Source organism: Trachurus japonicus, chromosome 24, assembly GCF_045865225.1.
Source record: "Trachurus japonicus isolate A0001 chromosome 24, Traja_1.0".
Lineage (NCBI taxonomy): Eukaryota > Metazoa > Chordata > Actinopteri > Carangiformes > Carangidae > Trachurus > Trachurus japonicus.
In genome coordinates this window covers 2,028,831-2,054,553 of record NC_140930.1, presented here as the reverse complement: position 1 = coordinate 2,054,553, position 25,723 = coordinate 2,028,831, and the positions used below count along the sequence as shown (strand labels likewise).

Below are 25,723 nucleotides of genomic sequence, written 5' to 3'. Positions count from 1 at the left end.
CACAGATTTTATATTTGACCCCTAAAAAGCAGATACTGCGCTCTGCTGCCAGATTTCCTTAAATAAATACCAGGGTTTCCCCCAGAAAACTTGTTAAGCCCGGTGGTAGGGTGGCACCGGCAGCCCATCGGCGAGCCACCGGTGCCCAAGCATGTTTTGTTGTGACAGGGGCCTGACCCTGACCATTGACTGGGCCCTGTAGGTAACAGATTCATTAATGGACCAGTAGCATTTAGAAGGCGTGATTCCATAAGGCCTTAAGATCAATGTTAAAAGTTGACTGGAAATTTGAAAATATTATAATTTATCATAAACATTTGTTATTATAAGACATTTATGTAACATATTTAAACACCTATAGCAGAGTCTTACAGAAAGGCACTCTTGAAATAGCCTACTGTTCAATCAACCACAAATTATAGCCTAAAAAACTATTTAAATAAATAACATCAACTCTTTGCATTAAAAACTAAAAAACTACTGCCTGGTGTCTCCATTGTTGAAGTGTAGCGTTATTTCTCAGATTTTTTTTTCTTTTCTCCGAGATTTTTTGTATCTGGAGTCACGTTACAGAGGCTACACATGACATACATAATACATCCATGACTGTACCACGCTCTTTTTCCGGTCAGTCGTCATGGAAACGTGACACTCACGGATCTACTGTTTAGACCAGAGAAGACAACGTGTGTGATCGCAAACGTTACGAGCTGAAAAATGAAACAATGGATCATTTTCACATCAGGTCAAAGCCCCGCGGCTCACAGGAGTCCGGAGCTCTGACGCTGCAGGGGATATCTATGGCAGGGGGCGACGTGCTAACAGCTAACAGCTAACAGCTACCAGCTGCAGCAGCTGATTGAGCCTCTGGAGCTGCGGCTCGGCTCACGTTAACGTGGACTCGGTGCGTTACTCTCGGTCAGCTGGTGAAGCAGCAGGCTGATCATAGATGCGGTCTGAGGAGCATGATGTCCGTGACGTGTCCCGTTATGCGCGACGAAGCTGTGACGTTGTCAGGTGATGAAAAAGACACCTGATCACGTGTTTATGGAGTATCAAAACTGATTAAAAAAATTAATAAACGATGCTTAGCCTGGCGGGGGGGCAAGGAAGGCCTGGCGGGCCGCCAGGCTTATAATACACTGGGGGAAACCCTGAAATACACAGGTAATGCTACGGCAAAGTGCAGTAACTACAATGTTGTTGTTTTTTTCCAGCATGCTTCTAGCGCTGTCTAGCCTCTACCTGGTCTTTTTACTAAACTTAAACTTCTTTCTTCATGGCCTAAACCCAACCAAAGCATCAGAGCAGAGAAATGTCTTTTATTCTCCCCCAGTCTGCTGTCAGCAGGAGCAGGGGCTGCAGCAGACTCGCGCCCGTGTGGGCTCAAGCCTCATACAAGCCGGGTTCAGCCGCGCTGAGCGGAGCGGGGAGGGAAAAAAAAGTGTAGCCTACCGGTATTTCTTCTACTCTGTGGGACGGTAGATCTCCCCTAACGGAGTGGGGGAGAAAGCAAGTGGGACAGATCTGCCCAGTCCCTGAGCAGTGCACGTTTCACAGACAGGCGCACAGTGTAAACAACGTCACCGGTTCAGCACCATGGATAGCTGGGGGGGGGGGGGGGGGGGTTTCGAACAGCGGTGTTTCGGAGTGGGGGGGTCCGAGGGTCCGAACAGCGGTGTTTCGGGGGGGGGGGGGGGGTCCGAATCGTCCCTGTGCTGGTGCTAACCTGCCGAAGCTAACGTTAGCTAGCTACCGTGACTGGCTAGCGGTGTGTAGCCTAATAGAGCGCAGTAACTGCAGCTGGAGTACAGGGGAAAAGAGGCAGAGTGCAGTAACTGCGCAGTTACTGCGGTTTGGCTCAGTTTTGAGCGTGATTTTGTACAGGGAAACAGATACAGAGTGCAGTAACTGTAGTTACTGCGGTTTGGCTTAGTTTCAAGAGTGATTTTGTAGTTACTGCAATTTTTCATACCTCATATCTCTAAAACTGAGCAACATTGACCGCTGAAAATTTTACACAAGATAAAACATTTATTGACAAGTTCAATTTTACAAAAAAATCAATTTCGAATTTTCGGTAGTTACTGCGGTCTGGCTTAGCAGGGCAGTACGGTTCTCTTTTTCTGGGCTGTTTTCGGAAGCTGCACAGAGCTCAAATCTCTCTGCTCTGCTCTGCTCTGTGTAGTGCAGTGGCCAGCTGTTGGGGCCAGCTCCTTATCAAAGTATATAAATAGAACAGTGCAGGTGCAGCCTGGCCGCTCGTTAAGATGTTTTTAAACACAGCCCCACACACACACATGATAAACCAGACTGACAGAGGATGTCCACGCACAAACACAGGCATCACACTTACACAGACAGACACACACAGACACTCACACACAGTCACACATGCACACATACACAAACAAACAAACACACAAACACAACACTGTTCCACACAGTAAAATGTAAGCAGTTAGTTGAGTCGCCATGGTAACTTCTGAGGGCAGGCTGCCACGCAGGTCTAATCAATCAGATCATTAGGGAGAGAGGAGTTCTGTGGCGCTTAACAGTTTTACTTTCTGCACATGTACACGCAGACAGAGAGACTGTCAGACTCACACACCCAGACACACACACCGGTTTTCAGCTCACATTCATCAGCCTCTCAATGATTTTATACTTTAATGTAAACATCTGTTTATTTGTTAGCCATTGAAATTTGTCTTGTTGTAATTTGTTATAGGGGTGGAACCTATGTACAAGCCAACCGGCTTCGTTCCCTCCTTGCACCATTGAAATTTGTGTGCTAAATAAATAAACTCTCTAAACTCTCCAACAATTTATATTTTTCTCATGAATTTAAGTTCAGACGTTTAGTCTTTCCAACTCTATTAATAGTAGTACAATTACAGGTGGAGCCAGGACATAGGATGCAGCTTTTAACATGTGTCCTATCTATCTATCTATCTATCTATCTATCTATCTATCTATCTATCTATCTATCTATCTATCTATCTATCTATCTATCTATCTATTTTCAAACCCTTTGTCTCTTTTCTCTCTCTTTTTCTTTCTTTCTTTTACTCCTTCATTTGTATTTTACATAACTTCTTTCTATCTTTCCCTCTCTATCCATCCATCCATCTACCTCTTTCTATCTATCATCCCCCTCTCTCTTTTTCTTCTTTCTTTCTTTTACCCCATTTCTTTTTACTTCTTTGTTTCTTTCTTTTGTTCTGTCTTTCTTTCTACTCCTTTTCTCTTTCTTTGTTTCTACCCCCTTTCTTTCTTTCTTTCTTTCTTTCTTTCTTTCTTTCTTTCTTTCTACCGCTCTCTGTATATCTCTCTCTTTCATTTATCCACCCCAATTTCTTTTTTTCTTACCTTTTTCTTTCTCTATCTACCCTTCTCTCTGTGTCTTCTTTCTTTCTGTCCTTTTCTTCTTTCTTTCTTTCTTTCTTTCTTTCTTCAGCTCATTGTTTCAACAATTTCTTCAGCTCATTCCAATAGTATGTCTCTGCAGACCCGGAGACCGCAGATTCAGACCCGCACGTTTGGACCCGCACGTTCAGACCCCTTGTAGAGACCCCTACTGGTTGACTGTAAAACTGCAACTCCACAGTCTGGACCGTTCAGACCCCTTCTTATGGATTTTCAACAGGGCAAAGTCGAAATAAAACACCAAGAATCTAATTGTTTGTGAAGTTTGGATTACTTTAAAACTTTTTAAAAAGATTTTGGACTAAATAAATAAATAAAACACGAAGATCTAATTGTTTGTGAAGCTTGGATTACTTTTAAACTTTTAAAAAATCTTTTGGACTAAATAAATAAAATCCAAATAAAACACCAAGATCTAATTGTTTGTGAAGCTTGGATTACTTTTAAACTTTAAAAAAAAAAATATTTTGGACTAAATAAATTATTAACCTCCAATGAAATGACATGCTTTTAAATGTTCTATTGCATGGGGTTATAATGACAAAACAGTCTTAAAATAGCCTACAATTAATTGAATGGAATGAAATGGTTTCAAATGTTTTATTGCACAGACTTTCACAAATAGTCTTTATATCATGGCAGTGCTCCTTCTTTCCTCATCTGCCCTTCCAGCCTCCTGCAGAACTCGTCCACTTCACTGAAAACAGACAAAATGATAAATACTGGAATAGAAGAACCATCAATTTACATTGTTGACTGATGCCTGCAGTGCGTATACTTTCACAAGAAACCTTACCATGAGAAAAAAAAAATCCCACAGTCGTTCCCACATGTCTGGCGAGGCAAGCCCTAAAATGAATAAAAATAAGTGGACATTACAGGCAATAGTAAATTTTTTTCCCACACAAATCATGTTTATACTTACTGGAATTTCATGTCCTGTCCTCTCTGTCCAGGATCAATTTGCTGAGCAATTTGTCTAGAGAAAAAAACAAACGTCAATAAAAACAATGTTGTAGCATAAAGTTGCTACGTGAGTCTACAGTGGCAGTACCAACGACCTACACATAGGCTGTTTTATTTTTGTTTAATTTAATGCACATGGTATTAACAGTTTCAGTTTCATTAAAAACAATATGCCAAGAGAGCTTCTAGCTGAAAAATGCTAAGCTTGGTTAGCATTTGATGTGCATAAGGCTAATTGTAAACGTATTAAAACTCAAACGTTCGTTAAAAACTGTTATGACATGAAACGAACTAAGTGATTAACGTTCAATACCTTTTTCCGTGGTCTGCACGTCCATGTTCCGAGCAGGTAACATTAGCATAACACAAACCAGGGGGCACTGTAGCAGAAAACCAAGGGGTCTGAATGTGCGGGTCCAAACGTGCGGGTCTGAATCTGCGGTCTCCGGGTCTGCAGACACATGCTACTCGCTCATTCAGCATTGCTTTCAGCATTCACACATTTCCATTCTGGAAATGTTTTTTCTAGTTATTTTCTTTCTTCATCTTCCGGATGATTTTCGATTCGCTAAGTTGCAGGCCAAATTATATATCAAAACGTGCGTCTTGATCGGGATCGGTGTGCTATTACTTTTCTCAACAGTTTACAAATTTTTCGCGACATAAGTCGCGAAAAACTGCGCAAAATTTTGCATTGAAGTTAAAGGGACGGGCGGGAAAAAAAGAGCGAAAAAGACCAATCATTGGAGTTTAACAAACGTCTACTGCTCAGGCATACTTTCACCTAGAGACTCCATTTAAACTTTAAACAGTAGACACAAGTCTTGTGTATTGTCGTATTACTCCACGTTTTGATAGGTCATATAGTTTTTGATCAATCCATGATCAATGACCATGATCATTTTTGGAGAAATTATGAGATTATAATGGGTGTGTATTGCACGGAATGTTCGTGTCAGAGTGCGTGACATCATCGGTTAGAGTGGGAGAGATGCCAGAAAAACTCCTGATTTTTTCTCTTTCCAAACTCCAAACGGCCACAATTTACACTCTACACACATAATTTCCGCCACGTTTGTAGACGAGCTCATCCTCGATCTCATCATCTGCTCAAAATATCAGAGAGACTTACAGAATTTAAACTCTGAGCCTTTAAGTGCGGCCACGTCTGTCTCTGCTCCTCATTGACTCCAATACAAATATTTTCTGAGAGAAGCAGAACGGCCTGATGTTTTAAAACTGCCAGCGTCGCCAAAATATTTACTGTAGAAACACCAAATCGTACCAAAAATTTCAGTAAGTCCTTAGAGCAACGTTGATCTGTGTTTTGTTCTGATAGGAGTTACCGTTTTGTCATGCTAAGCCTAAATGTGAGACCGGTGCAGAGGCAGAAAATGGCTCTTTTTCTCCACGTTTCTGTCTGTCTCAGCCTGCGGGGGCCCCTATCGCCGTGGTAACCTCTGTGATCCTCAGGCCAGAGCTCGTTAACTTCATAAACAATCCACCTGGCGCTCGTTTAAATGTTTATAAACAGAGACACAGCTAAATCAGACTGACACAGGATGCAGCTACCAACTAACTATGGCTGTATTCGAAACCGCATACTATACTGCTAGTACGTACTGATTTGGCCAAAATGTAGTATGCAGTATGCAGTATGCGAACAAAAGCAAAATCTGCAGCATGCGAAAAGTTCCCGGATGTCGTACTGATTCGGAAAATATCTCCAGTATGCATCTGACCAGTCTATATCGCCTACTGTATCCCACAATGCAATGCTCCCCTGACGTCTAACCGTAACCAGAGCGTAACCAAAGACGGTAGTGTAGCCGTGTACCGTAACTATAGTTTAATAAAATAAAACTTAATGCAGACTGATCGGTTCATTGTAAAATATTTATTTATTTTTTCTAAATGTGGTGATTTCTGTACATAACGTTAGGCTCCAGAGCCCCGAGGCAGCGCTGCTTACACACAAGAAGCTTCACTTTACATTCAAACAAATAATGCTACTGCCACAATTGAAATTTCATCAATGAGATCAACATTTATCTCCTTAAAATAATTTAACCAGCCGGTGGTAAACCTTTAAAAACCTGCGGGTAAGTTAATTGGCGACCGTTTTCTCCTCCGGAATGACGTCGTAGTGCTGGCCGGCCGAGCACGTCAGGAGCCGGGCTGCTGCCTCTGTGATGTCCCGGTCGCTGCGGAGCTTCACTTCTCCGAAAAACATCGGAGCAAACTTTTAAACAGCCGTCATTTGGATAAACTGGCCATATATTTGGAGTCTTAACAGTTACTTTCTCGCATGAAAAAATATTAAAACTTAATAAAGTTACATAATTACAGCGCTAGAGCGAGAAATAACACAGCTTTTAGCCTGTTTTACAGCTACTGCTACCGGTTGCCGTGAAATGCATTCTGGGAAACTCGTATACTGCATACTGTGATGATAACGGCGTCGGTCTGCTCAAGTAGTATACTGAATCCCACATTCAGTATGCAGTATACAGTACATATAACGCAGTATGTAGTAGGCAGTACGGTAGTATGCGGTTTCGAAAACAGCCTATGTGTCAAGTCAGTCACACACACAGACTCTAGAGCCAGCTTCATGTGATTACAGTCACACACCTTCATGTGATTAAAACACAGTTAACGTGCAACAGAATTTAAACTTAAACCATGATTTAATCTGGTTTTAAAGTTAAACCTTGTTGGTGTCAAATGCGTCAAATGCCTCTCGTGGGAGCAGCTGATAGAGTCCCCCCCAGCTGAAAGCAGCCCACCCCACCAGCCAGAGGGTCCAGGACCATAGGGACTGCAGTGGAGGAAGGCTGCCTTAACACCCTGCACAATGGCACCCAGTACACAGAAGTTAGACAGGACCAGTCAGCCCATCACCTGGTCCGTTCAACAAATCAGTTTATGCTACTGTGATTTATGTAGCCTAGTTAAATACTACAGTAATCATCATAGTGTATTGGCAGGAAAGACCATTTAAATCTGTATCAAATATCGATTAATGAATTAATCGATAATTTGCATGTTGGTCTTGGTTAAGTACCACCTTGAAAAAAAAACCAATGTTTTGTTGCTTAAAGAGGAACTAAACCCCTAAACCACTTTTTTCTGCTGAAAACAAATGTATTTGGGTATAAGGTAGTGTTGTCAGTTGATTCTGGTCCAACTTTTGACATTTTAGTCAAAATATTTCAATTTGGTGTATTTTGTAGTAAAAATGTAGAGTGACTGCCCTCTATGGGTTGAAACACGGCTATTACAATCGAATTTTTCTATTGGCTGAGATGGAGGCAGATGACGTTTTGGAGGCAGCTTTCGTCACCGGCCACCAGCTCCCCGACCAATCAGCATCGGCTGCTGCCTGCCGCTAACGGTTGCTAGGCACTCTAGCTGCTCTGCTGCGGCTAACGGCTGCTAACAGCTGCCTGAACGGGAATCGTTAATGCGGCCGACCGCCGGCGCTAACGAGCCGTTAACAAGTTAACGAGCCGGCGGATCAGCTGTAGATGCTGTGTCACGGCTCTGGCGTCCTCTCCTGGTAGTGTCCACGCTACTAGTGCTGTTAGAGTCGCTCGTTAGTAGCTCGTTAGCGCTAGCAGAAGTGTCGATGTGTGTTTATTACTTTTTTTTCTCTTTTGTGTGATTTCGCGGGTGTGAATGGGGCGCAGGGGGGAGGGGGGATCGGAGAGTGCTCCTGGAGTCCCGCCCATAATCAAGGCATTTTTTGAATTTCAAGCTTAGAGCACGTCATCCAAAACTGAGGGGTTTAGTTCCCCTTTAAGCTATTCAGTCATTCAATGGTATACTAAAATCCATGTGAAAAAAATGCTTCTCACTGTTCTCAGGTCAAATATTTATATGCGATTAAAATGCAATTAATTGCGATTAATTAATTACAAAGCCTCTAATTAATTAGATTAATTGTTTTAATTGAGTCCTGGCCCTATTACACAAGATAAACACACACACACACACACACACACACACACAGTTAAAGGGGACCTATTATGCTCCTTTTTGCACCAACTAAAATAGTTCCTGGGTGTCTTAAATACATGTCTGTGACGTGCTTCGGTCAAAATACCCCAAAGATCAAACATCACAGCATTCTCAAAAACAGGGCTCTGCAAAACGGTCTGTTTCAGTGGCCCCTCCCTTTAAATGCAAATGAACCACTCCCTCAGCATTGTGTTACCATGACGATGTCTACTACTAGTACCTATACTGATTTGGCCAAAATGTAGTATGCAAACAAAAGCTAAATCTGCAGTAGGCAAATTGCCAGTATCTCCAGTTTGCATCTGACCAGTCTACATTGTGTAATGAAATGTGCCCATGACCTATTCTCACCCTAACCAAAGATGGTATAGAGTAGTCTTTGCCATGTAGGCTACTGTAACCATGTAACATGTAATATAAAAATGCAAAAATAAATATATAAAATAAATTAAAAATATATGCAGAATGGTCAGTTCATTGTAAAACAGTTATTTATTGATGTAAATGTGGTGATTTGTGCACATAGACTACAGAGCTCTGCAGCACTGCGCCTCCTCTCCTCCTCCTTCTCACAGCTTCACTTTTCATTCAAACTAATTCAACTGCCACAAGATTTCATCAATGAGACCAACATTCTGCTAATAGACTAACCACACGGCGGTAAACGTCTAAAAAACCTGCGGGTATGTTTATTAGCGATGGTTTTCTCTACCGCGATGAGCACGGACGCCTGCCCGGCCAAGGAGGCCTGCAGACGGGCTCTGCCTGTGTGAGGAGCCGCTGCAGCTCCAGAGCTCCGGTGCTCCGGCGGTCCAGCGTTACGTCGGTCCGGCGAACAACGTCGCCCCGGTGGTACGTCGCTCCTCACACAGGTACAGCTTCACTTACATGAAACGTCGGCGTAAACTTCTAAATAAAACTCAGTAAAGTGGCGCGACAGCGCTAAAACAAGCAGGGAAGAAGCAGGAAGTAGTCCGCTCCGCTCTCCACTGTGACACCAGGCACAACAGAGCAGCATGGGAGGAGGCGGGGCCGGCTGGAGCAGAGACCTCGGCATGACCATGTAGGGGAGTCCGGCACGCATCGACGTAGACGCGAGCTCATGTCAAAAAAAAACTCAGCGCAACCGAGTGTAACAGGTGTGCAGAGAAATCCCAATTATCTAGCAGGGTTTACCTCCAAATGCATTAACCTCAGGATATGACACTTCCACGGCCTCTAGAACCATTATCCAACATTTTAAACATATATAAAAGTCTGAAAAGCTGGAAAAGCATAATAGGTCCCCTTTAACCTAATGTGATTACAGCTCCTCCATATCAGTGCTTATAGAAAGATGATCATGTGTCTGTCTGATCAGCTCTGTCTTGACCTTAAGATCGTGGGTTTGATTCCCACGTTGACAGAGATGGCACAACCGGCAGTAGCCCCGTGGCCCATTCAAAATTTCCCGAGAGGAAATTTTCTAGTTAGAGATTTGCTGTTGAAATAAGTATCGTTCAATATTAGCCGGTAAAGTTGACCATTGCTTTTTGGCCATTTTTGACCCTTCTGAATGGCGCAGAGCTCTGATTTCTGGCACAAACAATCTTCCACGCTGTCTGTACCACATACTCAGAGCTCAGCTCCCCAGCTCAAAGTATTGGTGTTTTTTTCCATAAATTATTGCTAAAATCGTCAGATTTCACATTAAAAGTTGACCTTTGACCTCTGTGAAGGTCGGACAGGTCTGTAATTGACCCTTTGTTGGCCTTCTGATTGGTCTGCTGTTCCACCAATCAGAGCGCTTCTCCCCATGTCACGTGTTGCGTTGTGTGCAGTCCTCATGAGAAGTGAGCCCGTTTTCCCTGGCTGTACTGAAGTGCTAAGCTCATTCATCCTCCAGTCCACTCTTTGGTCGTGTTCATAGACAGAGAAGATCTAATACCTTCAAAGTTATCTAGCAAACGTAACATTACCGCTACTAATGTCTTTTGAACTTTGTGAAGTTTTACGAGGAGAAACGGGAGATCGGCGGAGATTAAGCGTTAGCTTGTAGCTAACGTTAGCTAGCGCCGTTAGCTACTAGCTAGTGAGTGACCAAAACAATGATTTTTCCCCATTTTTCGGAAAAGTCGGGTAATGCCGTTCAATCGCTCTTTAGCCACGTCTGTCTTCTATCACGGACACCATTTTTCTGATATGTAAGTTAATTCAAATTTCCCTTACTAGCAATTTAAATCTTCCTAATTTTCAATGGTTTCCAATGGGAGTTAACCCTTCCGTGACCATTGTTTGTCCAACCTAGCAACAGTAACCGTGGGGGGCGGGGCCTTGACAAAGGGTCAATTGCACATACCAGAAGGCCTTAGACCCCTAATAAAGCTCTGAACGTTTCAGGCTTCTAATCGAAAGCACGTGGAAGTTATTAGAGATTTGCTGTTTAAATAAGTGACCGTTAACTCGATAACATTGCTTTTTGGCCATTTTTGACACTTCTGAATGGCGCAGAGCTCTGATTTCTGGCACCAACAATGTATTCCACAGTCTGGACTAGAACCTAGAAGCTCGGTTTCCCAGCTCAAAGTATTGGTGTTTTTTTCCAGAAATTATTGCTAAAATCGTCAGATTTCACATTAAAAGTTGACCTTTGACCTCTGTGAAGGTCGGACAGGTCTGTAATTGCACATACCAGAAGACCATAGACCCCTAATAAAGCTCTGAACGTTTCAGGCTTCTAATCGAAAGCACGTGGAAGTTATTAGAGATTTGCTGTTTAAATAAGTGACGTTAACTCGATAACATTGCTTTTTGGCCATTTCGGACCCTTCTGAATGGCGCAGAACTCTGATTTCTGGCACAAACAATCTTCCACGCTGTCTGTACCACATACTCAGTGCTCAGCTCCCCAGCTCAAAGTATTGATGATTTATATGGTTAAACAGCTCAGATTTAACACTTATCTGTGACCCCTGACCTCTCTTGACCTCCCAGGGGTTTGAAAGCTAGCACGTTGATGGCCCCCCTCCCCCCGATACACATAGTCCAAGCTCGGCCTTCTGTGCCAAACAGTTGCCGAGATATGGAAGAAAATGTATGTTCCCGCCATTTTTCAAATTCAAATCGGGGGCCTTGTTTGAAGTTGAGTCACTTTTTGAATAAAATTTCTTTTCTGGCCGCACATAGTGGATGAGCCTGATAAACCCTGAACGTTTCAAGCTTCTAACCCAAAGAAAGTTTTTTGATATAGGTGCGCTTTAATATTTAATATTTTTTCCCTCCCTCTTTGAAAAATAGGGTTTTTTTTTTACTTTGAAGTATAATTTGTGGCTTTTTTGCCGTTATCAAGACAGGACAGTGCCACGAAGGAGCTGAGGCTCCAGAGACGCTGAGACTAAGTCAGTTTGTTGGGGAGTTGGGGCTCTTCAGGGGTGCTCTTTCGTTTTTTAGTTTGCTTGGTGCTGCTCTTGGTGCTGTTTTCTTCTTCAGTTTTGCCGATCGTCAGATCGTCAGAATAGGCCTCCTGTTCATCCCTCCCATGCATGAGCTATTGAGCACATGTAGCTCACCTTTAACTCCATAACATTGCGTTTTGGCCATTTAGTACAGTTCTGAATGGCACAGAGCTGAGACTAAGTCAGTTTGTTGGGGAGTTTGGGGCTCTTCAGGGGTGCTCTTTCGTTTTTTAGTTTGCTTGGTGCCGCTCTTGGTGCTGTTTTCTTCTTCAGTTTTGCCGTTAGCAAGACAGGACAGTGCCACGAAGGAGCTGAGGCTCCAGAGACGCTGAGACTAAGTCAGTTTGTTGGGGAGTTGGGGCTCTCAGCTGCGGGGTCTCATACGGGACGGTGACACTCTGTCTCTTAGTGTGTGTGTCCTCAAAATACTGAGCCCTCTGATTTCCCTCCACTCGGATCAGATGACTGCGATGGTCAGCAGTGTCAGTATATTGATGGTGGGGGCATCTGCGGACCACGTCGGCCACATGCTCAGTCTTCTTATAAATGGCCGTAGCCCTGAGGACGGCGCCGTGTGGTGGCTCTTTGCTGACCAACACCTCGATGGGTGTCGTCTTGGATAGCTGGCAGTACAGCTTGTTCAGGATCTCGGAGAATGTGGAAGTCACCGATTTGGCTGTTCCAGATTTCTGGAATCGCAGCTGGAAGCCAAACTCTCCCGGATAGTCAATGGAGAGTCACACTATCTCTCGTCTCCAGGGGTAACTCGAAGAGGTCCAGTCTTGGATAGCTGGCAGTACAGCTTGTTCAGGATGCCTTCTGAATGGCACAGAGCTCTGATTTCTGGCACCAACAATGTACTCCAGAGTCTGGACTAGAACCTAGAAGCTCGGCTTCCCAGCTCAAAGTATTGGCGTGTTTTTCCAGAAATGAGTGCTCAAATCGTCAGATTACACATGAAAAGTTGACCTTTGACCTCTGTGAAGGTCGGACAGGTCTGTAATTGCACATACCAGAAGGCCCTAGAACCCTTGTAAACCTCTGAACGTTTCAGGCTTCTAATCGAAAGCACGTGGAAGTTATTAGATATTTGCTGTTTAAATAAGTGACCTGTAACTCCATAACATTGCTTTTTGGCCATTTCGGACCCTTCTGAATGGCGCAGAGCTCTGATTTCAGGCACAAACAATCTTCCACGCTGTCTGCACCACATACTCAGAGCTCAGCTCCCCAGCAAGTATTGATGATTTATATGGTTAAACAGCTCAGATTCAACACTTATCTGTGACCCCTGACCTCTCTTGACCTCCCAGGGGTGTGAAAGCTAGCACATTGATGGCCCCCCTCCCCCCGATACACATAGTCCGAGCTCGGCCTTCTGGGCCAAACGGTTGCCGAGATATGGAAGAAAATGTATGTTCCCACCATTTTTCAAATTCAAATCGGGGGCCTTGTTTGAAGTTGAGTCACTTTTTTAATAAAATTTCTTTTCTGGCCGCACATAGTAGCCTGGCTCTCGCCAGACCCTTGTAGTTCCGCAAAGCTACGCTGAGCTCCACACAAGGGTCTGGGACTGCTCCATAGGCGATTCATTTCAGAAGGCGGGGCCTTGTAAAAAAATCTTGTATGTGATTGGATAAACCACTTGTCCGTTATCTTGAATGACGTGCTACTTAAGCCACTCACTGCGAGCCGCCATTGTTGTTTGACTCAAACAGTCGCTTCAGCGCTACGTCACACCTCAGAAAGTCCCGCCCGGCGATCCTGATTGGTTCATTATTTTTTGCTCCGGGGAAGAAGTTTGCATTGGCCTCGAGTCCAGACCCTTGTGTGAAGCTGAGCTTTGCGGAACTACAAGGGTCTGGCGAGAGCCAGGCTAGCACATAGTGGATGAGCCTGATAAACCCTGAACGTTTCAAGCTTCTAACCCAAAGAAAGTTTTTTGACATAGGTACGCTTTAATATTTATTATTTTTTCCCTCCCTCTTTGGAAAATAGGGTTTTTTTTTTAACTTTGAAGCATAGTTTGTGGCTTTTTTGCCGTTATCAAGACAGGACAGTGCCACGAAGGAGCTGAGGCTCCAGAGACGCTGAGACTAAGGGGGCTTTCACACCTACCTCGTTTGGTCCGGACTTTCGGACTTTCCAGATAGTTCGGATCAAATTGACAGGTGTGAAAGCTCCCCCGGACCACGGTCCGGACTAAAGACCGAGTCTTTGGTCCAGCCTCAGAAGGTAGTCTCGGTCCGGACTATCCTGGACCAAGGTCCGATGCTGCGTAGTGTGAAAGCATTTTTTTGGAAGGTTCGAACTATCAGACCAAATACAGGAAATAATGTCAGATGCGCTCGTGCCGAAAAAAGTAAATAAACAGAAAAAAAGGAAAGAGGAGCCGCGGCAACCGGCGGCAACACTTGGGGAGAGGAGGAGATCATATTATATCCAGATTTGGTCAGAGGGATGGGTGTGTCAGTGTAGGCTACACTTGTAAACGTTTACACGGAATTAAACAGTAGAGTGTTTAATATAAATCCCCAAACGATACATGCAAGCCTATTTTTTTATATAATGACCCGAATATATATTGTCTCCGCCGAAAAAAGTCTGAAAAAGACGGATCAGCAGGTGACACCAAACAACGTCTGCCCCAGCAAGTCAGAGCTTTTATTTCTCTCACACTCACAAGTGACCTGGAGCGATGCAGCCGCATCTGACAGGAGGATCGCGCGTGTGTGCGCATAGCGTGTGTGTGTTCCCCTCCACTACACAAAACAGCTGATCGCTGATCGCTGCCACTCTGATCAATGAGAGAATTTCGCCGCGGCACAATCCTCTTTTTTTCTCTCCTTTCATCAGCTCTAAACTCACTCTTCTGCACCGCGATTACAAACCACAGCGTGCTTTCCAGCAGTAGGCTATATTTTTTCTTTTTTTTTTTTTTACACATATTTTTATTTAATTTTTTTCAGAGCACTTTCTATGCGCTAACGTCAGACGCACGCTCATCCGTCATGACGTCGGTAGATCCTTTAGTCCGCTGTCATAATAGCAGTGTGAAAGCAAACTTTGCTGGACTATATGGAAACAATGTAACAAAAAAAAAAAATTAAGTCCGGACCTTGGTCCGGACTATTAGGTGTGACCTTTCACCTCTGTGAAGGTCGGACGGGTCTGTAATTGCACATACCAGAAGTCCCTAGACCCCTGATAAACCTCTGAACGTTTCAGGCTTCTAATCGAAAGCACGTGGAAGTTATTAGATATTTGCTGTTGAAATAATTATAAGCCGCTAAGTTGACCATTGCTTTTTGGCCATTTTTGACACTTCTGAATGGCGCAGAGCTTTGATTTCTGGCACCAACAATTAGAGTTGAGCCGGATACTCGGCTGAAACGAGTATCCGGTACGGATAAAGCACTTTTGCAGAGTACGAGTATTAAACGAGTAATACGAGTCAATATCTGTGCTCGGAAAAAAAAAAAAAAAAAAAAAAGATTGAATGAAAATCCTCATTGGATAGCTGACTGTGTCTGCGTTCTGTGATAGGCTACAGCCCCTCCCCTACACACATGCAGGTGTGTTGCTGTGTCCCGCTCTGATCACTCACACAGAACAGCTGACAGCTGCCTGTCTCTCCCTCAGTCACTCAGGTTCACCGGTCTTTAGGGTTTCTTCAGCTTCAGGTTTGTTATTGCTTCAGTAACTTACTTATGAACCAGTAGAGTTCTGGTAAACGTGGGTTCGTTCAGACGTGGTGCCGACTCGCGTTGCGTCTCTGCCTGTCGGAGATTTTTTTTTTTTTTCCACACACGCTCTCTCTCTCTCTGCCGGTCGTCGGAGTTTTTTTTTTTTTTTTGAACCGTCAGCTGGCTCTAACCATTTTTTTTAACTTCACGCACTGAGTGTCTGACACTTTCTTGCTGTATTTCATAAAAAATAGTAGTGGTATAAAATACAAATTAAGCTACACACACTCTCTCTCCCTCTCCCCCCTCCCCTCTCTCTCTCATGATCAGTGATACAGAATAATGAGTGATACACAGAGAGAAGCTGACACTCAGCTGTCTGTCTCTCTCTTAGGCTACTCACTCACACACACACACACCTGGTGTGGAAATAAAATTAAAAAAGAAAAGAAAAATCACACTGATAATTAAAAAAAATTTAAAGTTAAAAAAAAAAGTTGTTGAGTATAAAAATTCTTGTTCATTACATTTTCCTTAATAATTGCAACCGCATGTGTTGTATTGTCCTGTAAACAGTTTTCTAATCAGCAATAACTATAACAATTTCTGATCAACCCATGTCAATTGCATGCTTAAAATAACATGCCGGTTAAAGCCCCGCCCATTTCAAGACAACCCGACCCACTTCTGGGTTAAACCCCGCCCACTTCCGGTTTAGGCCCCGCCCACTCTGAGTACAGATACAGATACAGATACAGATAATTCATATGGTTAACAGATACAGATACAGATAGTGCTGTACTCGCTCATCCCTACCAACGTATTCCACAGTCTGGACTAGAACCTAGAAGCTCGGCTTCCCAGCTCAAAGTATTGATGATTTATATGGTTAAACAGCTCAGATTTAACACTTATCTGTGACCCCTGACCTCTCTTGACCTCCCAGTGGTGTGAAAGCTAGCACATTGATGGCCCCCCTCCCCCCGATACACATAGTCCGAGCTCGGCCTTCTGGGCCAAACGGTTGCCGACATATGGAAGAAAATGTATGTTCCCGCCATTTTTCAAATTCAAATCCGGGGCCTCGTTTGAAGTTGAGTCACTTTTTGAAAAAAAATTCTTTTCTGGCCGCACATAGTGGATGAGCCTGATAAACCCTGAACGTTTCAAGCTTCTAACCCAAAGAAAGTTTTTTGACATAGGTACGCTTTAATATTTAATATTTTTTCCCTCCCTCTTTGGAAAATAGGTTTTTTTTTTTTTTACTTTGAAGCATAGTTTGTGGCTTTTTTGCCGTTAGCAAGACAGGACAGTGAAGATTAGACAGGAAATTGGGAGAGGGAGTGGGGAAAGTTTTGCCCGGCGCGGGATTCGAACCGGGTACCCCCGTGTTCGGTAGGTTCTATATGGGGCGGCCGCTCTAACCACTACACCACAATAGGGAGACATATTAGCTCCACGGTGGTCTCTAATACGGGGGTATTAGAGATGGTTTTATGCCTTACCTTGGTTCAGATAACAGAGTGTTGCTTTGTGGCCATTTCTGAATGGCACAGAGCTGTGAAATTTTGCAAGGACAATCTCCATGACTAACTATGTGTCTCGCTCTTGTCTGCGGCGTGTCAAGCCACCGGCCTTGTTTAACCTTGGGTCTCCTCATGTGTTCCAGGTTTTTGAGGCGTGAGTGACCGGAGCACCTCCAGAGCAGCAGGACACAGCAGCGGCCGCAGATCTCCCGGGATATTATTGGAAGGTGTGAGTTAATCTGGACTTTTTGTGTGGTTGATTGACCCACACATACACAGACTTATTTTCCTGTTCCTTCTTCATCTTCATAGATGACCAAGCCGAAGTTGCGGGGCAACTGCCCGATTTGCAACAAATCTTTGAAACTGGTCTCAAAACACCTGAGGGAGATTCACCAGCTGCGGAACGACAAAGAGAGAAGTATTTTGAATCTTCTGGCCACCGATCCCGCCCGGCCCCTGCCCCGTCCCCCTTTGCTCTGGGCACCTGCTCCGTCTGGAGAAACACTTAAGGGGCCACAAGGATATAACCACGGCAAGGGCGGAAAGGGAGATTGCAGCCCTCAAAAAGGCAGTGGCAGTCATCCAGCTTGCTGACCTGCGGGCATCAAACCCCACTCCGGCAATGGTTAGCAAATTGGACCTGGCTGATGAAGAGGAGGCAGAAGAACTGGCAGAGCAGGGCCCGAATCTCTGCCAAAAAACGTCATGCAAGAGCGTCCGAAAACAGTACCGCAAACTTGAAAGAGAGTTGGCAGAGGTTTGTGCCATCAATGCCGACCTCTGTGTGAGTAACTAAGAAATGATTCCTCACATTTTACACTGCCGTCCTGTTTTGTCCTGCTGGGTGTTGCTAATTTGTAGTTTCTCCTTCCAACCGAGCAGAAGAAACTACGTGAGAGCCAGGGGGGTCAGCCCCAGCCCGGAGGATCTGGGATTAAAAAGCCCCCGCGTAGTGTCTCGGTGGTAGTGGTGAGTATTACCTAATGTGTATAGCTTTTGATTTCAGTTTACACTGAAGACTCCACTACATTGCAATTGTTGTTTCTAACCCACGTAGGACTCAGGGAGCAGCACCGAGGAGGAGGAGGAGGAGGAGGAGGGGGAGGAGGAGAGCGGCAGCTCTGACGAGGAAGGGCAGCAGCAGGTCACACCCAAGCCCCCTGTTTCTGCCAAGGCCAAGGACAGCAGCTCTGAAGAGGAAGAGCAGAAGGAGAGACCCAAAGCCCCCGAGGAGAGCGGCAGCTCTGAAGAGGAAGACCAGCAGGAGAGGCCCAAAGCCCCCGCCGAGGCAGACACAACCTCCGGGGAGCTGGTGATGGACGTGGTGAGTATCATGTGTTTATCTTTGGTTTTCTGTTCACATGAACAGTGATGATGATAAATCCAGCGTATGCATTTTTCATTTCCGACTATCCAGAGCGGAATAAGTGAAGGGGAGGAGGCAGAAGCAGAAGCAGAAGGAGCCCCGACTCCCCAACAAACTGACTCAGTCTCAGCCTCGGTCTCAGCCTCGGCACCATCCCCACCCCCAGCAACAACCCCGGAACAACCGTCCACTTCAACCGCGACCCCGCCAACATCGCAAGCAGCAAGCAAGTGCAAAGTAAAAAAGAGGCTGGATTACAGCAGCGAGGGTGAGAGCGGGAGCGGGCGGGAAGTGAGTGAAACGGAGGGGGCAGAGGCAGAGGCAATCAGCCCAGGCCTAAAGGCCATGCACAATGCCCTCAAGAAACACATGGAGGGCAAATCGAAAGCATCAAAACTCCGGTCGATTACTTTTGGGACGTCCCTTGGTAAGAAATTACACATTCTATATATGTGCGTAAAGCGATTTCTTGCTACATTTCTGTGTTGTCATGCCTCTCACAGAGAAGTACTTAGCCTCGTACGAGGAGTTCCTCTGGTGCCCCGAAGGGACACCGAAGATGCAGCAGAACGCTGTGTCAAAGGGGGCTAGGACCCGGTTTTTTGTCAAGTATCTGTGCCTAGGCTATACCACCATCACATACTGGGGCTGGAAGTTCGTCGACAACCTCTCCCTCATCAAGTCGTGAGTAGTGAAGCACGTCCTGAGTTAGCAAGTCCTAAAAATATCAGATTACTGGAGCCAGAATTTGCTTCCCACAGCTTCCGACTATCCAGAGCGGAATAAGTGAAGGGGAGGAGGCAGAAGCAGAAGCAGAGGCAGAAGGAGCCCCGACTCCCCAACAAACTGACTCAGTCTCAGCCTCGGCACCATCCCCACCCCCAGCAACAACCCCGGAACAACCGTCCACTTCAACCGCGACCCCGCCAACATCGCAAGCAGCAAGCAAGTGCAAAGTAAAAAAGAGGCTGGATTACAGCAGCGAGGGTGAGAGCGGGAGCGGGCGGGAAGTGAGTGAAACGGAGGGGGCAGAGGCAGAGGCAATCAGCCCAGGCCTAAAGGCCATGCACAATGCTCTCAAGAAACACATGGAGGGCAAATCGAAAGCATCAAAACTCCGGTCGATTACTTTCGGGACGTCCCTTGGTAAGAAATTACACATTCTATATATGTGCGTAAAGCGATTTCTTGCTACATTTCTGTGTTGTCATGCCTCTCACAGAGAAGTACTTAGCCTCGTACGAGGAGTTCCTCCGGTGCCCCGAAGGGACACCGAAGATGCAGCAGAACGCCGTGTCAAAGGGGGCTAGGACCCGGTTTTTTGTCAAGTATCTGTGCCTAGGCTATACCACCATCACATACTGGGACTGGAAGTTCGTCGACAACCTCTCCCTCATCAAGTCGTGAGTAGTGAAGCACGTCCTGAGTTAGCAAGTCCTAAAAATATCAGATTACTGGAGCCAGAATTTGCTTCCCACAGCTTCCCGGCACTCCTCCGGACCTTCGGCCTGGCCCCGACCACGGTCTCTCTCTATGTCGGACAGGCGATAGCCTTCCTGGACTATCTGCAAGATGTCCCCCCCCAACACTCCAAGCTAAAAAGGGCCAGGGTGGTTCTCCTGATAAAAGAAATGAAGAAGCTGCACAGGGACTTGGGTCGCACCCTGCTTGGACATCAGTCCCTCATCAAGGAGAAGAAGGGCCAGAAACTACTGTCTAAGGGGGACTTGGCAGAGTGTCAGCGCCTGGCCAAAGCTAAAATTCCAACCCTGCTGGGTAAGTCCCACAAACACACACACTTTCCCTTCCGATACGGACAGTTATTCATTACTGTCTTCTCCCTTTGGCTCTCATTTCAGACGACATGGCGAAAGCACCGCCTAAGCATCCACAGATGAGATACAGGTTCTTTGGATACCTCGGGGCATACCTGTCCTCCATATATGGCCACCGAGCCAGGGTGCTCACGAGGATGACGGTCAAGAACGTGAAAGAGGCCATCGGAGACGATGACAGCGGCTACCTCATCAATGTAAAGCACAAATGTTGTGAGCACTCTGAAATTCATGTAAGAATGTGCATGAATACATTAACCTCATTGACTGCTGTCATTGCTTTGTCTTCTCTGTGTTTTGCAGGTGCTAGATCACAAGACGGCCCGAAAGTACGGCAATGCTCACGGCAGAGGAGATGGGGTGGTTCCAAACTTGGCTCAAGCTGAGGGCCCGGTGTGTGGCCACCAACCCCTACCTCTTCAGCTCATTTGGAAGAGGGGAGGCAAAGGACTTGGTGCGCTATGTGAGGAAGGCGTGGGCAGAGATGGGGCTGGCCGGGGCCCCAAGCCTGCTCGATTTTAGGACGGCGGTGTCGACCTATGTGAGTAATACAGACACCTGACACTTCCAATTTCAGACGGCAAATTCAACTCATTCTCAACAAAGCAATAATCTTTGTTTTTTAGAACTTTGAGACCAACAAAAACCCCGAGACGAGGAAAAACATATCGGAATTTATGTGCCACTCGTCGGCCACGCAGGAGCGCTTTTATGCGCTCCATAAGACCGTGGGGAGAGCGAGGGAGGTGAGGGAGCTCTTCATCGCAATGGCGGTAGATGAGGGGAAATCCGCATCTGTGAAGGGTGCACCCTCCACCACCCATGGACGCTCCACCAGTCCTGGCCCCTCCAGCAGCCTTGGTCCCTCCACCAGTCCTGGCCCCTCCAGCAGTCTCGGTCCCTCCACCAGTCCTGGCCCCTCCGCTGGCTCCTCCAGCAGCCCTGGACCCTCCGGAAAAAGCCCCAGCATTCAGGTAAAGCACCAAACATGGTTTGTTGATTATTACACAGTCAAAATTCAAACAGCTCATTGTATGCTCTCTCTCTATTCCAAAGTCCCCAAGGAAGAGATCCCTAACTCAAACCACTGCGAAGAGGGTGAAAGGAAAACTTTTGTCCCCAAAGAAGAAAAAAGGTCCAGTGGTAATGCTGAAAAGACTGTGAAGAGTTTCAATCCGTAACTCAAACTGCTGCAAAGAGGGTAAAAGTCAAACTTTTGTCCTCAAAGAAGGCCAGTGGGTCTGTATAGTTCTGTTTGAATTTGTTTGGTATTTTTGTAATGTTCTGTAGTTCTATTTGTATTATTTGAGTTTGAAAACCCCTGTTGGGATGAAAAAAAAAAAAAAAAACCCTTTTGGGGGCCCAAAAAAAAAAAAAAAAATCCCTTTTGGGAGAAAATTTTTTTAAAAAAAAATAAACCTCCACTCGGGTACTGCCTTGACGTGGCGTGGGGGCTCACTGCTCGATCACAGGAGCAAACCAAAGTACCCTAAAAGATGACCTGGATTGGGTATAAAGGAGCGGATTCTTTCCCTTTCCAAATTCCCTCCAAGGAGGTCAGGTGCGCCAAAGTGCCCCGTTGTCTCGGTCTGAACCCAGAGAGCCCCAGGTGGATATGAGGCACTTTACAGACTGACCCCAATTGACTCGAAGTGTGTGCTGGAGACTGGGAAATAATGCCCGTATGGATGGATCGGATGAGCCTTTCGATATGCAAACTCTACCCGCCATCGGAGGGCCTCCACCTTTAGGTGTGCGGTTCCTCCGGCCTGCGGGTCTGTCAGCATGGAGCCTTGGATTGTAGCCGACGGGTGGGAGTAGTCTGTGGGTCAATAGGGAGACATATTAGCTCCACGGTGGTCTCTAATACGGGGGTATTAGAGATGGTTTTATGCCTCACCTTGGTTCAGATAACAGAGTGTTGCTTTGTGGCCATTTCTGAATGGCACAGAGCTGTGAAATTTTGCAAGGACAATCTCCATGACTAAACATGTGTCTCGCTCTTGTCTGCGGCGTGTCAAGCCACCGGCCTCCTTTAACCTTGGGTCTCCTCATGTGTTCCAGGTTTTTGAGGCGTGAGTGACCGGAGCACCTCCAGAGCAGCAGGACACAGCAGCGGCCGCAGATCTCTCGGGATCGTCCAGGTTGCAGTATTTATCACACTGCTGCGTACTATGATAACCCACAATGCATTTCGCTCCTGCCCGAGCCGAAATCAGCCGCCCTGAAGCTGATTTCACTTAAGCTCTAAACTCTGTAAATATATAACTTCAGCAACATTTGAAACATTTTCAGGCGAGAAAGTACTACTTCGTATCCCCATGGTGTTGAAAAAATTACAAAATAACACCTATTTACAATTTTAGTCGGACGAAGTCGGACTTCTCTGGCGTTAGTAAAACCAGCCGTAGTGAGCACTGTACTTCCGGTTTCTGTGTCAAAATAAAGCACCCGTTGCAATTGACCATACAGAAAGCCGTTACAATGACGTCAGTGCTCTTACTTTATAAACAGGAAGTGTACCTGTCCCCACTGTGGCTAGCTTGGAAACGCCGTTTGGACCGACCTTGTGCCGTTAACGGAATTTGCCCGTTCAAAATGCCTTACCGGAGAGTTTTGCCTGCTCTGAGACGAAGATCCGCCCGCCGTCTTCGCTACATCATACTTGCTCTGGACTGGGGATTGCTCCAAGATGTAAGTTTACTGTTTATTCCCATAAAGACAGCAAACATTATGAAAAAACAATAAAGGCTAACATACCCCACTGTAACACAATAGGAGGGAAAAATGAGCATCATTTAGCAACAAAGTTGTTGTGAATCATCCGATTAAGTTTAATAATTCAAATAAATACATACATAAGTTAAAAATATTCCATTTTTAAACATTTCAGACCATTAATCATTTCAGATGGGCAATTGTCCTGAAAAAACATATTGATCTATATATATAAATAAAGTTTGATTGATTGATTGATTGATCATTCATCTGTTATGTTACTACTTGTTAATTACTACTCACATTTGTATTGCTGCCCCTCCATTTTTCCTCTCGTCCGCTCGGCTCCTCCTTCTCCGTTCTTTTTTTTTGTTTTGTTTTTTCGCGGCAAGGAAGAGGCGGTCCTTGACGTCACGTTGCGTTGCATCTTGGGTAGTTTGAGTATGAGTAGTGACCTCATGATGTATACTCAACATTTCGGCCGAATCTAGTATGCATCCGGGAACTTCTCGCCTACTGCAAATCGCATACTGCGCAGTGTGAACATACTGCATACTCAAATCGTTAGTATGAGTAGTACGAGTAGTAGGAGAAGTATGCGGTTTCGAACACAGCCAGAGTCTCTCTCTCTCTCTCTCTCTCTCTCTCATTTCAGCACTGAGACAGCGGACAGCGCGCTTGGTCATAGTTCAGCACTACAAAATATCAGCAGTTCACTCTTCACCGATACATCCATGGCACTGTCCATATATGAGGCAGAAAGAGAACTCAACACCGTCTTCTCCCGAAGTTGAAAAATATATTTATCTTTTTTAATTCAAAAGACAACGTTTCGAGTGACTGGCTCTGCGTCGTATTTGACTCGTACAGCAATATAATAATAATAATAATAAATAATTAATTTCACATGTAAGGGGAGCTGAACATATAGTTTTCATTCACAAACCAATGTGGGAGAGCTCCAAGACGCGTGTGCCAGACGCACAGAGGCATGCGTAAAACACCGACCTGTTTAGTTAATCTTTTAGTTAGTCCGTTCAAGGCCTATCTCCTCCTTCCTTGGTTTACGAGGTTGTGGAGTCCCTCTGCTTAAAATCTGAAGCTTTGAAATCGTCTGCCGTTTGAATTATCTGACCAATCTGTGTGCTTTAATGAGATGCACTGGACAAACTGCTATTTTGCGCCGGCATATCATTAGTGCAAAATCGTGTTAGGCCTATTTATTTATTGATTTATTTTTGAGGGGGGGGGTAGGCTTTTAAAAGATTTGTCGGAATGGCAACACGTTTAAAAAAGAAAAAAATACCGCCATTCCGACTTTAGGAGACGAAAATTGTCGGAATGATGGGACTTTTATTGAAGGGCAAAGTGTTGCCATTCCGACAATTAGGGCCTAATGTCGGAGTGGCGGCATGTCGGAATGGCGGTTGACCCCCGCCATGCTGCTAGCTTCGTTGTCGGAGAAGTTGTCTCAACGATATTTGCCTTGCGGGCTCTGGTAAAAAATGTCGTAGGGTTTTGATTCGGATGTTTCTGACATATCCAGAGCCGCTCTGTTTGCTTGAAAATTATCGGTGCGTTTGTGGGTTTTCCTAAAGTTTGTGTTCGGCTGTGTGGAGCTTTCAGGCTACAACGCCATCTTGATCCCGGTCCCACGTGACTCCCCCATTTATTTATTTATTTTTAGGTACTCTCCCTTTAATTTTTTTTTTGTAATGTGAATTATCTGTAATTGGTTGTGTATTGTGTTGTAATCAGTGTTTTTTTTGTGTGTGTGTGCTTTAGGGTGTGCTTTTTTTTTGCACTCTCCCTTTAAATATATATATATATATTTTTTAATGTGAATTATCTGTAATCAGTTATGTATTGTGTTGTAATCAGTGTTTTTTGGTGTGTGTGTGTGTGCTTTTTCTGCTTTAGGGTCTGGTTTTTTTTTTTTTTTTTTTTTTTTTTACAGATTTTCCCTTTATTTTTTTAAATGTTGGTTACTCTCCCGTCAATGTTACATAATTCCCCTGCTTCCCCTTCAATCTCAATTTTTTTTTTAACCTATTGTCCTTTTAAATCCTTTTTTTCCCTCCAAAAACAATGTTGTGTTGTTGTTTTTTTGTTGTGTGTTGTTTGTGTTGTAGCGTAGTTGTGTGTGTTGACTGTGTTGTAGTGGGGTTTTGTAGCAGTAACCCTCTTTTTTCTGTGGTTGAGTTGTGGGGTTTTGTGTGTTGTCTGTGTTGTAGTGGGGTTTTGTGTGTTGACTGCAGGGGTGAAGGTAGTTTTAAATTCTTGCCGGTACTATTACCAAAAGTTATTTTTCTCTGCATTATTATTATTATTATTATTACTGACATTTTGCAACAAACGTTAAACGTGGTACACGTTTCGAAGGCTGTGTCAGGGGTAGACAATAAAGTACATTTTGAAGATCGCTGGCCCCACCATTCTAACCACTGGCCCAGGACAATGTCAGGTAGCCTATTGATCCCCATAATAAATAAAAAAGAACATATCCTAGCCTGCAAACAGCCTGCGGTCTCGCCATCGAGGCTGGAGCTTTCTTATATATCGATACCAATACTAGTACATTTCCACGATTCTCGATACTTATACAATACCACGATTTAATTAGAAGAAAAAAAACACGTGCTTCTAAATTGGCTACTTTATTTAATAAATAAATAAATAACTGTTTCTCATCAAACTTGTAGTCATGTAGTCATTACTTTTATCTGCAGTAGTTCAA

The 25,723-nt window shown here is 44.8% G+C and overlaps 1 protein-coding gene and 2 pseudogenes across 1 annotated transcript in view; 2 read left to right on the top strand and 1 right to left on the bottom strand.

Moving 5' to 3' along the window:
- flvcr1 (FLVCR choline and heme transporter 1) overlaps positions 1 to 25,723 on the top strand; it is a 74,196-nt gene that overhangs the window by 48,083 nt on the left and 390 nt on the right. The gene's annotated exons all lie outside the window — the stretch shown is intronic.
- LOC146961111 (cellular tumor antigen p53 pseudogene) lies at positions 11,792 to 12,589 on the bottom strand (annotated as a pseudogene).
- On the top strand, positions 19,473 to 22,347 carry LOC146961110 (uncharacterized; annotated as a pseudogene).